Below are 13,976 nucleotides of genomic sequence, written 5' to 3'. Positions count from 1 at the left end.
AAAGAGAATGGGGGAAATTTCCCTGTCTCAATTCTCCTCACCGTCTTCCATTCTCTAGAGAAAAACAGTTATGTGTGTTACAATTAAGTGTGTCTCTCAGATTTAATCTAAGTGTAAATACATCACTTTAGACACGTGGTTGTACTATGCACATGTTTTTTTTTGAAACTTGCCTTTCTTATCTAATGATGGAAGAGAGAAAGCTTTTCATGTCATCACATGTAGAGCTGCTGCGTACTTCTAAAGGGTGGCATTTTTTTTTTAATTTTCCCACTGTACAGCAAGGGGGTCAGGTTATCCTTACATGTATACATTACAATTACATTTTTCCCCCAGCCTTTCTTCTGTTGCAACATGAGTATCTAGACAAAGTTCTCAATGCTATTCAGCAGGATCTCCTTGTAAATCTATTCTAAGTTGTGTCTGATAAGCCCAAGCTCCCGATCCCTCCCACTCCCTCCCCCTCCCATCAGGCAGCCACAAGTCTCTTCTCCAAGTCCATGATTTTCTTTTCCGAGGAGATGTTCATTTGTGCTGGATATTAGATTCCAGTTATAAGTGATATCATATGGTATTTGTCTTTGTCTTTCTGGCTCATTTAACTCAGTATGAGATTCTCTAGTTCCATCCATGTTGCTGCAAATGGCATTATGTCATTCTTTTTTATGGCTGAGTAGTATTCCATTGTGTATATATACCACCTCTTCCGAATCCAATCATCTGTCGATGGACATTTGGGTTGTTTCCATGTCCTGGCTATTGTGAATAGTGCTGCAATGAACATGCGGGTGCACGTGTCTCTTTTAAGTAGAGTTTTGTCAGGATAGTGTAAAGGGCGGCATTTTTTATGGGCATTTCATAACTGAGTTTTCCTATTAATAGTCATTTAAGCAGTATCTGAATTTTTGCAATTTCCAGTAAGGCTGTAGTCAATACGATCCATCTGTATCATTGAGGATTCAGCATGTGTACATGCAACATTTCCAAATGGAAGATGAGGGAGGCTGGGGAAGGAAAACCCGTTGTAATGATGCCCTGGCATATCGATATGTGTGTGTATGTGTGTGTGTATCTGTGTCTGGCTGTGTAGACATAGCGCTATGCCTTAACTCACATAAATGGGGGTGACAAGGAAACAGCCAACCCCAGATAGGTCACCGAGAAGGCAATCTCATGTTGGATTGCTTCCCATTTTGTTTTGTTTCTGTTCCCACTGCAAGAAGAGTGTTAAATGGCCCTTCTTTATTTTATTTATTTAAATATTTATTTATTTATTTATTTATCTTTGGCCACCTGGCAACATATGGCATTCCTGGACCAGGGATCAGATCTGAGCTGCATCAACTCAGGATCCTTAACCCACTGTGCTGGGCCAGGGATCGACCCTTCGTTTCAATGCTCCAGAGACACCACCAATCCCATTGTACCACAGCGGGAACTCCTAAATGGCCCTTCTGACCAAAGGATGCAATCAGGAGGGTGGTGAAGAGGATGACCAGCCATGAATGTCACCCGGCCCATGGAAGAAGAACCAGAGTCAACCTGCAGACATTTGGATCTTGGGAACCAGGTCCCTAAGAACAATGATGGTCAGATTCTGGGGTGCAATGCTTGAAAAGAGAATCATCCTATCCCCATCTCCTGGAAGTGAGCTGCAGCTGGCTTGGAGGTCTTCCAGCCTTGCAGCTAAGAAAAGTGTCAGCCATGGGGGTGGCAACCCCTTTGTGCAGAGCATGGCAGAGGGTTGAGGGGATGTCAAGACAACATGTCAAACCCACCAAGGAGGCTTTGTGACCCCAATGATATTTTTCACAGAACTGGTGGATTTTCAATGTAACCACAACGACATCCGCCCTGCAGCAGACAGGAGAACAGATGCAGTTGTGCAAGTTCTGGGGATGCTCTTTGCTGTCTGGACAGGTGTGCATAGTTCTGCCAGGTAAGCTCCCACACTCTGCTACACTGTGGCCTTCACATGGAGCAGCATGAAGAAATGGGAACAGCAGCATGCTGTCAAATAAGCTTCTTATTAAATTTTTTTCTTTTTTGTTCTTTTTGGCCTGAAGCACTCAGAATTTCCAGGGTCAGGGATCAAACCCGAGCCACAGTAGTGACCAGAGCCACAGCAGTGACAACACCAGAACCTTAACCTGCTAGGCCAGCAGGGAACTCCAAGCTCCTTATTTTTATTTCATTTTTTTGGTTTTTTTTTTTTTTTTTGGCTTTTTAGGGCTAGACCTGAGGCACATGGAAGTTCCCAGGCAGCAGCTGGCCTATTCCACAGCCACAACACAGCAGGATCCAAGCTATGTCTTGAACCTACACCACAGTTCATGGCAATGCCGGATGAGTGAGGCCAGGGATTGACCCCGCATTCTCAAAGATACTAATTGGGTTGACAACTGCTGAGCCCCAGCGGGAACTCCCAAGCTCCTTATTTTTAAGGATGACGTGTCTCTAGAATCAAGCAGCAAGAGCGTGAGGTGTACCAACTGTAGAATTCAAAGTGGGAAGACCCTGAAGAAATGAGAGGAGGGCCCCCACTATGAGGTGGAAGGTTTCAGGATGGCAGCTGAACTTGTCTTGTTCATTTTTATATTGTGGTGCCTAACAGGCCATGGCATGCACCTGGTCTTCAAGAACCTTGTTTGATAAAAGCTAAATGCAAGCAAAAGCAGAGTGGAGCAGACCAGAGGAGGTAGAAATAGTTCACTTAAGGTAAGAGTGATCAGGAAAGGCTTTACAAAGTGGCTGGTTTGTAGATAAAGTAAGAAATTTGGAGAGAAGTTGGTTAGAATGGGGCATTTGACTTCTGATCAAGATGGTGCTGATACCACTTTTTTCATATGTAATCATGGTGTGGTTGAAAGTAAAAGAAGGACAAAGAAGAAGGGGAGAAGAGAAGTGCATTCAAAAGTAAGGTGAGGGAGTTCTTGTCGTGGCTCAGTGGTTAACAAATCCAACTAGGAATCATGAGGTTGCATGTTCCATCCCTGACCTTGCTCAGCGGGTTAAGGTTGCCGTGAGCTGTGGTGTAGGTTGCAGATGTGGCTTGGATCTGGCCTTGCTGTGGCTGTGGTGTAGGCCAGTGGATATAGCTCTGATTAGACCCCTAGCCTGGGAACCTCCATATGCTGAGAGTGCGGCCCTAGGAAAGACAAAAAAAAAAAAAGTAAGATGAATATCATTCTGGATGTAGATGGGGAACCAGGGATGAAACCAGGGGCCAGATTTTGGGGCTGTTCTTGGGTTTGTATCTTGAGTATCCTTTTTTGGAGCAGAGGCACTGAGGCTTTGACTCCTTCAGCTAACAGAGTCCCAAGGTGGTTCATTTATGGAGAGAGGCTGGAGCCAGGCTTTCTGCTTGAAACAGGGGCTTGGTTCAGGATTTCTCTTGGAGAAACACCGGGAGAAATCTGTGTGCCTCTCCATGGCCATGGCTCATATGGGGCTGCTCCCCTACAGTGATGGAAGGGCAGACCAGACACTGGAGCTACCTGATTCCCTGTGTCACCACTGGATAGGAACCCAGAGCTATCAGAACATGGATTGGTTATGACTATGGGCCTAGAAAGTCAGAGGCTACTAAAATTCCAAGAGGAGGAATTCCCATCATGGTGCAGCAGAAAGAAATCTGAGTAGGAACCTTGAGGTTGCGGGTTCGATCCCTGACCTCGCTCAGAGGGTTAAGGATCTGGCATTGCCGTGAGCTGTGGTGTAGGTCAAAGATGGAGACGTGGCTCAGATCTGGCGCTGCTGTGGCTCTGGTGTAGGCCGGTGGCAGCTATAGCTCCAATTAGACCCCTAGCCTGGGAACCTCCATATGCCAAGGGTGTGGCCCTAAAAAGCAAAAAAAAAAAAAAAAATTCTGTTAAATATTTCCATGAGGAAAAAAAAAAAAAGTGCTCCCAGAATGCCAAATAGGATAAATAAAAATATGTCCATCTCTGCATAGATCAAGATGAACCACAAGACTTTAAGAGCAAAGAGAGAAAGGCATCCCAGGATGCCAGGAGAATCTAGAATAATGTTTGAAATATGTTTGGGGGAGCCTTAATCACAGCTCGGATGGGGCAGAGAGAGTAAGAAGCTGATCTGTGTTGGGAAAAACCCACACGTCTGATGACAACTCGAGTTGATGCTATGTCATTCTCCCTTCTTGGCACAGATGCGAGCTTGCTATAAAGTTGGGTTGGGTCAACTTGCTACAGATCTTTAAGGTCAAGAACATTCAAACAGGCGCCTCTTGAATGCAACTGAAGAGCCAGGATTTGAGTTCAAGGGAGGGGCCAGAGCTGGGGAAGCAGTGGCTGCAAGGGAGGAGTAATTTAAGTTGGGAGAGGGTCTGACTGCAAAGAGAGGTAGAGTGGAAGAGAGAAGCAGGAGAGGATATTGAACCTTCAAGGAAGGCTCATATTTAAGGAGAGGGAAGAAAATATTGGCAATAATTGAGGTGGTGTAGGAACTTCGAGATGGGGCTTGAGAAGGTGGAAAGCCTTTATGGAGAGATGGCTGGTGCAGGTTTGGGTTCTAAGGGAATTATGCAAGGGCACTCAAATTTGGGACTGCAGGCCTGAGGCAGGAAGAGATTGTAATTACGCCTGTGATCAGTGCCTGGCTCACATAAGGACACCCACGCCCACGTGTTTCTCAGTCACCGGGGGTAAGATGAGGAAGACTCACAGGTAAGGAGGGAGGCTAGGGTGGGTGGGGGAAGGAGTGGGAGTGATGTTGGATGTGGTGATGTTGATGTCTGAACTTCATTTATTGTTTAGTCACTTAAATGTTTCTTCTAGTCACTGTTTTTAAAAAAATGTTATAAAAGCATTTGAACATAGAAAAATAGAGTAAATAATATAAAACACCCATATGCTCCTCAGAAAACACCCTTCAGAACTACAAGGGTTAGGGAGTTCCTGCTGTGGCTCTCTCAGTGGAAGAGAACCTGACTAGTATCCATGAGGACTCGGGTTCAATCCCAGGGCCCCTGCTCCGTGGATTAAGGATCCGACGTTGCTGTAAGTTGTGGTGTAGGCCATCTGCTGTGGTTCCAATTTGACCCCTAGCCTGGGAACTTCCATATGCTTTGGGTGTGGCCCTGGGGGGGAAAAAACAAAGAACTAATAACTGCTAGCATTTTGTCATATTTGCTTCAGATGAAGGTGACAGATACAACTGTACCATGTCCAAACACCCTGCCTCCTTCCCTAGAAGCAAAATTTGGGTTTTTGTTTATCAGTTATTAAAGAAGGATGTTATGTTCCAACCACAATCCTGGATTTTTCCCTTTCTCCCTTTAACTTTGTCCATTTTTTGCCTTGTGTATTCTAAAGCTTTGTTATTAGGTATATAAACGTTTAGGATTATTTGGTCTTCTTGATTGATTGACCTTTTTATCATCACAAAATATCTCTATCTCTGGTGATACTTTTTGTTTTGTTGTTTTTTTTTTTGTAATGTAGAAAGGTAGTTATTATTTTATTTTTTTATTTCTAGAAGATTTGATTGAAGTGTAGTTGATTTATAATGTTGTATTAGTTTCATGTGTACAGAAAAGTGATTCAGTTTTACATATACACGTATCTATTCTTTTTCAGATTTTTTCCCATAAAAGTTATTATAAAATATTGATACCTTGTCTTGAGGGTTTTTTTTTTTTTTTTTTTGGCTGCACCTGTAGCATGTGAAAATTCCCAGGCCAGGGATGGAACCTGTGCAACAGCAGTGACAGTGCTGGATCCTTAACTGGTAAGCCATCAGAGGACTCCAGTAATACCTTATTTTGAAGTCTAGTTTGATATTCATATAGCCACTCTGGCTTTTTTATGTTTTCTGTTTGAATACTATCTTTTTCTATCCTGTTACTTTTGATTTGCCCCTCTCTGTTTTAATACCTTCACCATATATGTATACATGTATTAGCTATATATATTATTTTTGAGAATACTTCAATACAGAGAAATATTATATGTCTGAGTTATGCTGAGACATAAATTTAATTCATTTTTCTTAAGTGTTGTATAATAATAATCTACCTAGTATAATATAATAATAATCTGGTGAATATACCACAGTTCTGTAGTTCTCAAACCAGAGTCTAGATACCTTTGGGGGGACGTGGAGATTGTCCTTAAGGATACACATCATGTTAAGAGTTTTTTTTTCACCAATCCTCAAACCCCATTGGTCCAGATCTGCCCAAGAACAAATGCCTTTGGCTAGTCTTCACACTGAATTTCCTTCTCCTTTCATAAGTGCTCTTTTCCTGCTCTAGAACAAAATGGCAGGGGAGTTCCCGTCATGGCTCAGCAGAAACCCTAACCTCGCTCAATGGGTTAAGGATCTGGCATTGCAGTGAGTTATGGTGTATTTCACAGATTCGGCTCAGATCCCTCGTTGCTGTGGCTGTGGCATAGGCCAGCAGTTGTAGCTCTGATTTGACCCATGGCCTGGGAACCTCCATATGCTGAGGGTTCGGCCCTAAAAAGACAAAAAAAAAAAAGGAAATACCCCCAAATTTTTCAATGTCCATTCATTTAGAAATTTTCAAAACCATGCGTTTCTCCTGAGAAATGTCCAGGAGATGCTGGCAAAGAGGGCATCTGGGAGAAATGCATGAGAAGAGCTTCTCATGGCCTCACCTGGGCCTTACCACTCTACCCATCTCTCTGGTATTGAGCTGGCATTCAGAAGCGAGACTGTAATTAAGGGATGCATATTAACATGTTTGTTAGGACTGCAAAAGGATTCAGGCTTTTTTTTTTTTTTTAACAGAAAGTAAGCCTGATTTGCTAATTGGTTTGACACTGAAGCCTTTGCCAATGAGATTAGCTGGCAAATTTTTTTTTTTCTCTTTGCCTTTTTTTGCCTTTTTCTAGGGCCGCTCTCACTTCATATGGAGGTTCCCAGGCTAGGGGTCTAATCAGAGCTGTAGCTGCTGGCCTACCCCATAGCCACAGCAATGCCAGATCTAGGCCATGTCTATGTCTTTGACTTACACCACAGCTCACGGCAATGCCAGATCCTTAACCCACTGAGCAAGGCCAAGGATAGAACCCGCAACCTCATGGTTCCTAGTCAGATTCATTAACCGCTGAGCCACAAGGGGAACTCCTAGTTGGAAATATTTTTATTTTTCATGAATCAAATGAGGTAAACCTTTAGCTACAAAGTTCTGATGAAAACAAAATTTAAAGCCTTTTTTTTTTTTTTTTGGCTTTGCCCATGGCATACAGAAGTTTCTGGGCCAGGGATAAAACCAGTGCCGCAGTGGTGACCCAAGCTGTTGCAGTGACAGGACCAGATTCTTAACCTGCTGTGCCATAAGGAAACTACAAAATTTTTTAAAATGAATAAGTGGATTACATAGTCTTTCATGCTTGGTGGACGGGAGGGATACAAAAGAAATAAGATTTGATGACAATGCCACTGTTTATTTCTCTAGTCTTTTGTTGATGGACCTTTTGGCTGTTTCTAGTTTTTGTCATTGTAAACGACACTACAGAGGACATCCACATACATAAATTCCCTAAAGTCCTTTGAGTACAAGATTTTCTCCTAGGGTGTCAACCTGGACGAGGAAAGACCTAAGGAGGATGTTGACCTTGAGGGGAAGGATAACCTGAAGCATCAGCTTCTTTTACCCCCAGAGCTGTTGGCAATTTTTACTCCAAAGCAATGGTACCTGCTTATACCCACACCGGCTGTGAATGTGGTTCCATTTATACCCACATGCTTTATAATTCTGGGCTTTGCCAGTCTTTTCAGTTCTGCGGATTAGATAGGTGTGAGTTGGTATCTTATTGCTGTTTAAACCTGCATCTCCCTAAACAAGGTTGGGATTGTACATTTTGTCAGATATTGGCCATTCAGCCTTTTCTGAAAAGCACCTATTTGCTTTCTTTCCTTTTTTTTTTTTTGGTTCTCTTTTGCTTTTTTTTTTTTTTGTCTTTTTGCCATTTCTTGGGCCACTCCTGCGGCATATGGAGGTTCCCAGGCTAGGGGTCGAATCGGAGCTGTAGCCGCCAGCCTACACCAGAGCCACAGCAACGCCAGATCTAGGCCATGTCTATGTCTTTGACTTACACCACAGCTCACGGCAATGCCAGATCCTTAACCCACTGAGCAAGGCCAAGGATAGAACCCACAACCTCATGGTTCCTAGTCAGATTCGTTAACCACTGCACCACGAAGGGAACTCCTGTTTTGCTTTTTGATTGCGCCTGCAGCATGTGGAAGTTCTCAAATCATGGATCATACTTGCGCCACTGTAGCAACCTGAGCTACTTGGATGACAACACCAGATCTTTAATCCCCTGCTCGCCACAGTGGGAACTCCTCTTTCCCTTATTTTAGTGTCAACAATGTTTAACTTCCACACACCAGGGGCTGTCCCAGCCTTCCAGGACTCGCATCATTTAAAGTATAAATTTTGTTGGTGCTTAAAGAACTTGATTTCTTTCCAACTAGTTATTCATTAGTAATTTCAAAAACCAAAGGAGGCTTCGGCTCTGTCCGTTCACAGATTGTCCCGAGTCCAACAGTATTCATAGTTAAGGCTCTGCCAAAAAAAATTGGGGAAGCAAAATAAACTATCAAAAGTCTCCTCTCTTTCCCCTCCCCCTCCTCTGCCTCCCCCTCTTTCTTCTTTTTTGGTGAGACAATTTGTTGTCTTGTCTTGGAAACAGTTTACCCAAAATAGAAACTTTGAAAAGTCAGTGGAAATTTTTCTTTTGACACAGGTACTTCTTTTATTTGAGTGCTGATGGAGCATATATGAAGTAATCTCAATTGGCCCATAATGCTTTTCAGCTCATATTTTACAAACTATGACTTGGCCAGTGGGCAGCCCCGCATCCCCCCCTCCCCCGGCCCCCAACTTTCCGAGGGGATCTGAATTGTTCTCTTTGGTTACCTGCTGGGGTGAGCTGTGGAAGCTGAGGACAGCAACAATGGAAACATCGCAAGAGCAGAGAGTGACTGTTTCCACAGCTAACCACCAGAACCCGAGGGCGGGCCCCAAAGCCTCCAACCCCCGGTAGATGGTACCCACTTTATAGCAGTGTTTTCCTCTGGGAAGAGGAGGAGGAGGGAGGTGTGCACCTGGACAGAGGAAGGGAGAAAAGCCCAAGCTAGGGATGGAAAGAAAAGAAGAGGAGGGAAGCCAAAGTCTTTTCCCATCCTTCCTCTAGAACAAATCCTCTAACTCCTTCTCCCGCTCCTCCCCCTCCTTTGATGGAGGCGGAATGAAAAGGGTTGGAGGATTTCTCAATTAAACCAGAAGAAATGAGCTGCTTCCTCCACACCCCAGACACTGGGATAAACTGCCCTTCAGGAATATGTCTGATATGCTTAGAACCAGAGGCATGAAAGAGGATCTCACCCCCGCCCCGCCCCGCCCCAGTCCCCAGTCATTTTACTTGAACGGTAGAGACACCCCCCACCTCCCCACATACGTGGTTGTGCAGTGGAGAGGGGCTACAGGGGGAGGGGGGGTGCCACTAGGGTTTGCAGCTGCTGTCAAGCTTCTTGGTCTGCTGCCGTTCTGGGCACGGATGCCTGCTCAGCAACGCGGACAGACAAGGGAACACATGATACCGCAATGAGGGTGCCAGGATGTGGTGGGTGCAGCCACGGACAGGCGCAGAGGAGACCAGCCTCCTGCCAGCCAGTGGGGGTTGGGTGGGGCGACCAGGGCGACTAGAGCCGGCTGTGCCTAGACTCAGTCTTTCTGGAGGCAAAGACGCAGGAGTGGTGGGAGCCAGGCTGTTGGATGGGGAGCCTGGCTGAAGGCAGACAGCCAGACAGCGTGGCAAAGACACGATGGCCAGAAGCCGCTCCGTGTGTCTGGGGAAGACAGCACCCAGCAGGGCTGTTGAGGCAGAGATGATGCTGGAAACGAGGTGGGACTCTGTTCACGAGCTCCCTTCCCTCGCAGTCACTCGATCTGTACAGTTCTCTGGGCCAGACTTGGAAGAGGTCTAAAATACCATGCCGGTGGATCCAAAGCCTGAATTCGAGCCCACCATTTCTCACAGGAATTTTCTGGGTACAGCCAGCCCTGATCACAGGCAGTCAGCACATTTCCCACTCTTAACCCTAAAAAACAGTAGCTCCAAACGAGGGGCAAGTCCTGGCTTTATGCAGCTACCCACATGAGAGCTCAGCGTGCAACACAGGGGCAGAAACTGGGAACCCATGGTGGGTGTGCAGGACCATTTGGGGTGGGGTGGGGTGGGGTGGGGTGGAGGAAGGAGAGATGAAAAAAGCACCCTGATGGCCCCTGGTTGGGCCTGGTTGGGGAAAAAAGAGGGATCCGGACCTGGAAGTGAGCTCAGAGAAGATCCAGTCCAACACATTTACTTCACAGGGAAAGAAAATCAGAGGCCCAAGAAGGGTGCTTATCTTACTGGAAGTAACTCCGGAGGTCGGTGGGGACTGAGACTTAAATCAAATCCAACAGCAGGGGGCGATGTTGTTCTAGCTTTGGCCTCTTTGGGGCCAGGGGGTTGGGTGGGTAGGGAGCAATTCTGAATTCAGTCCGCGCCCTCGCCCAGCTGACGTGCAAAACTGAAGCTGGTGCTCCTTCCCTCTCAGCCAGCCGTCCACCTGCGCTCTTCAACGACTCCACCTAGCTCTTCCCTGGCTGTGGCTTTGGGCCTCGGCTTTCTCAGGATCTCCATCCCGACTCGCGACTCCCCAGAGTCCTATTCCAGGCCCCTAGAACTCCTCTTTTCTTTGGCGACCCAAGGATGTAGGGGGATGGAGTGGAGGAGGATGGAGGGCAGGATTTGCATTTGACAGGGGACCAAAAGACTGGTTAAAGATGAAATTTCAGGTCCCAGAAAGGGCCAGGAGATGTCTCAGTTAGACCCCTAACCTCCCCCAGTTCCTCAATCTCTACCAATTTGTCCTAAGCCCTCTGTGCAATGCATCTTCGGTAGAAATAGAATGTCAACCCTTTCATGGTGGGTACCAGTCCCCAGTTTGAGAACCTCTCTTCTTTGGGCCAGGCTGTGCGTTCTCCCAACTTTCTTCCCTCAAAGGAAAATGAAAAGGGATGGGACTGGAGATCCTGGGCCCGGAGCTAACCCGGTCGCAGTCTGATGGGCCCGGGAGCGGAGGGCAGGCAGGCGGGGTCCTCCCGCTCGCTCATCCAGACCTGCAGCCCCTAGAGGGGGCCCTGGGCCCAGGGGGAAGGGGGAGACGAACACCGAGCAGGAAGTGCACGGGGGTCGGGGGTCTTGGGAGGTCCTGGGTGCAGATGCAGCGGCCGGCCCCTGGTCTCCGCGGAGGTCGCTGTGCAGAGAAAGGTCCCGGCAGAGGTTTGGCCTCGGACCGGCGGGTCTGGGAGAAGGGAAAGCCTGGGACTGAGGTGGGAGGTTCCAGGCGATAGGACTTCTCTGAAGTTCCCTTTTCACATTCACCGATTTCATTCTGCTCTTGGTTTTAGTTTTCCCGGAAGGCCCAGCCCTTCACTGACCCTGGCGGTGCTCAGAACCAGAGCCCCTTGGTCAAAACGTGTCTGCCCTGCTGTCAGCCACTAGCAAGTAAGTAGGCCTAGGCAGTTTCTTCTGGGATGATGTGAATCACCATTTCTGGTTGTTCACATGAGGCCTGGGCTGATTAAACACAGCAGTGGAGGTAGGGGGCCGGGGTGGTGTGGACCGCAGTGAATGCCTCGGCCCCCCTCCCCCAACTGCTGCCCCGCACCTGAATTTGTGACTTTAGAAAATGCCTAAATTCCTCTCTGCCTCAGATGTGTACAATCAATATTTACCTAAAAATAGCATGGGGAACACGTCTCCATAGTCTGTAATAACCTATATGGAAAAATAATCTGAAAAATAATGGATACATGTATATGTGTTACTGAATCATTTTGCTGCACACCTCAAACTAACACAATATTGTAACTCAACTATGCTCCAATATAAAATAAAAATTAAACAAAAATTACTTAACCTAAAGAAGTTTTGCTTTTGTTTGTTTGTTTTTATGGCCATACCTGCTGGCATATGGAAGTTCCCAGGGCTCCAATTAGGAGCCACAGCCACAGCAAGGCGGGATGGGAGTCACGTCTGCAACCCAGCCCACAGATAACCAAAACGCTGGATTCTTAACCCACTGAGCGAAGCCAGGGATCCAACCCGCATCTTCGTGGATACCAGTTGGGTTTTTAACACACCGAGCCACAATGGGAACTCCCTACCTGTTTTTCAGGTTAAAAAATTTGGGAAATAGAAAAGAAAACATAATCTCTCATAGAGCCAATATGGAACTATAATATCTCTTAACATTTTGGTGCATTTGTAGTATTTTTTTTGTCTTGAATCCTATACTTATGCATTTAATTTTTCATTGTCACCATTATTTCTTATTCAGGTTTCCAGGTTGCTTTTATAAATTCTCACATGCATTTCTCTTATGATATGTTCTTCACGAGTCTCACTTGACATCTGCATAATATTTTGTTATATTTTGCTCATTTAGTTGGACATTTAGGTTATGTCTACTTTTTCATTATGATGTGGTGGTATCTAAATGGTATGTAATTTCAACTATAATTTTTTGTTTGTTTTATTTTTTTAATTTTATGGCCACCACTGTGGCATATGGAAGTTTCCAGGCCAGGGACTGAATCTGATGTTCAACATTAGGCAGTAGATTCTTTAACCCTCTGTGCTGGGCTGGGGGCTGAACCTGAGACTCTGCAGGAGCCAGAGCCACTGCAGTTAGATTCTTTCTTTCTTTTTTTTTTTTTTTGTCTTTTTTTGCCTTTTCTTAGGTCCACTCTCACGGCATATGGAGATCCCAGGCTAGAGGTCTAATCGGAGCTGTAGCTGCCGGCCTATGCCAGAGCCACAGCAATGCAGGATCCGAGCCGCATCTGCAACCTACACCACAGCTCACAGCAACGCCGGATCCTTAACCCACTGAGCAAGGCCAGGGATCGAACCCACAACCTCGTGGTTCCGAGTCAGATTCGTTAACCACTGCGCTAAGACCGGAACTCCTAAAAGTTACCCTTTTTTTAAGTAAATAGGTTGATCCCCATTTGCTTTAATTTTCTTGTTCTATGGTCTGAGAATGTGGCTTGTATTTATGCTTTTGGAGTCCATTGAATTTTCAATTGATGGTTGTTTTTAATATAACTTTAGGCAGGAGTGCCCATTGTGGCTCAGCGGTAATGACCCCAACTAGTAACCATGATGACACAGATTCGATCCCTGGCCTTACTCAGTGGGTTAAAGATCTGATGTTGCCTTGAGCTGTGGTGTAGGTCACAGACTTGGCTTGGATCTGGCATTGCTGTGGCTGTGGCGTAGGCCAGCAGGGGTAGCTCTAATTTGACCCCTAGCCAGGGAACCAGGGAACTTCCATATGCCACAGGTGTGGCCCTAAAAAGCAATAAATAAATAAAATAAAATAAAATAAAAATATCCAGGGAAATCATATCTCTGATAAGGAGTCAATAGACAAAAAATATAGAGGGAGTTCCTGTCGTGGCTCAGTGTTGATGAATCCGACTAGGAACGATGAGGTTGCCGTGAGCTGTGGTGTAGGTTGCAGATGTGGCTCGGATCCTGCATTGCTGTGGCTCTGGCGTAGGCCGGCAGCTATAGCTTTGATTAGACCCCTAGCCTGGGAACCTCCATGTGCAGCAGGAGCGGCCCTAGAAAAAGCAAAAAGACAAAAATAAAAAAATAAATAAATAATAAAGAACTCGTACAACTCAAGAGCAAAAAAATTGAACAATCCTATTAAAAAATAGGCAGAGGAACTGAATGGGTACCTTTCCAAAGAAGATACACAAATGGCTAATATGTACATGAGAAGATGATCAGCATTACTATTATTAGGGAAATACAAATCAAAACCATAATGAGATATCACCCACATCTGTTAGAATGGCTATTATAAAAAAGATAGGATATAACAAGAGTTGCTGAGGGTGTTTGGAGAAAAGGGAGCCC

This window comes from Phacochoerus africanus, chromosome 5, assembly GCF_016906955.1.
Source record: "Phacochoerus africanus isolate WHEZ1 chromosome 5, ROS_Pafr_v1, whole genome shotgun sequence".
Taxonomy (NCBI): Eukaryota; Metazoa; Chordata; class Mammalia; order Artiodactyla; family Suidae; genus Phacochoerus; species Phacochoerus africanus.
The sequence above is the reverse complement of the archived record's forward strand: the minus strand, read 5'-3'. Positions refer to the sequence as shown.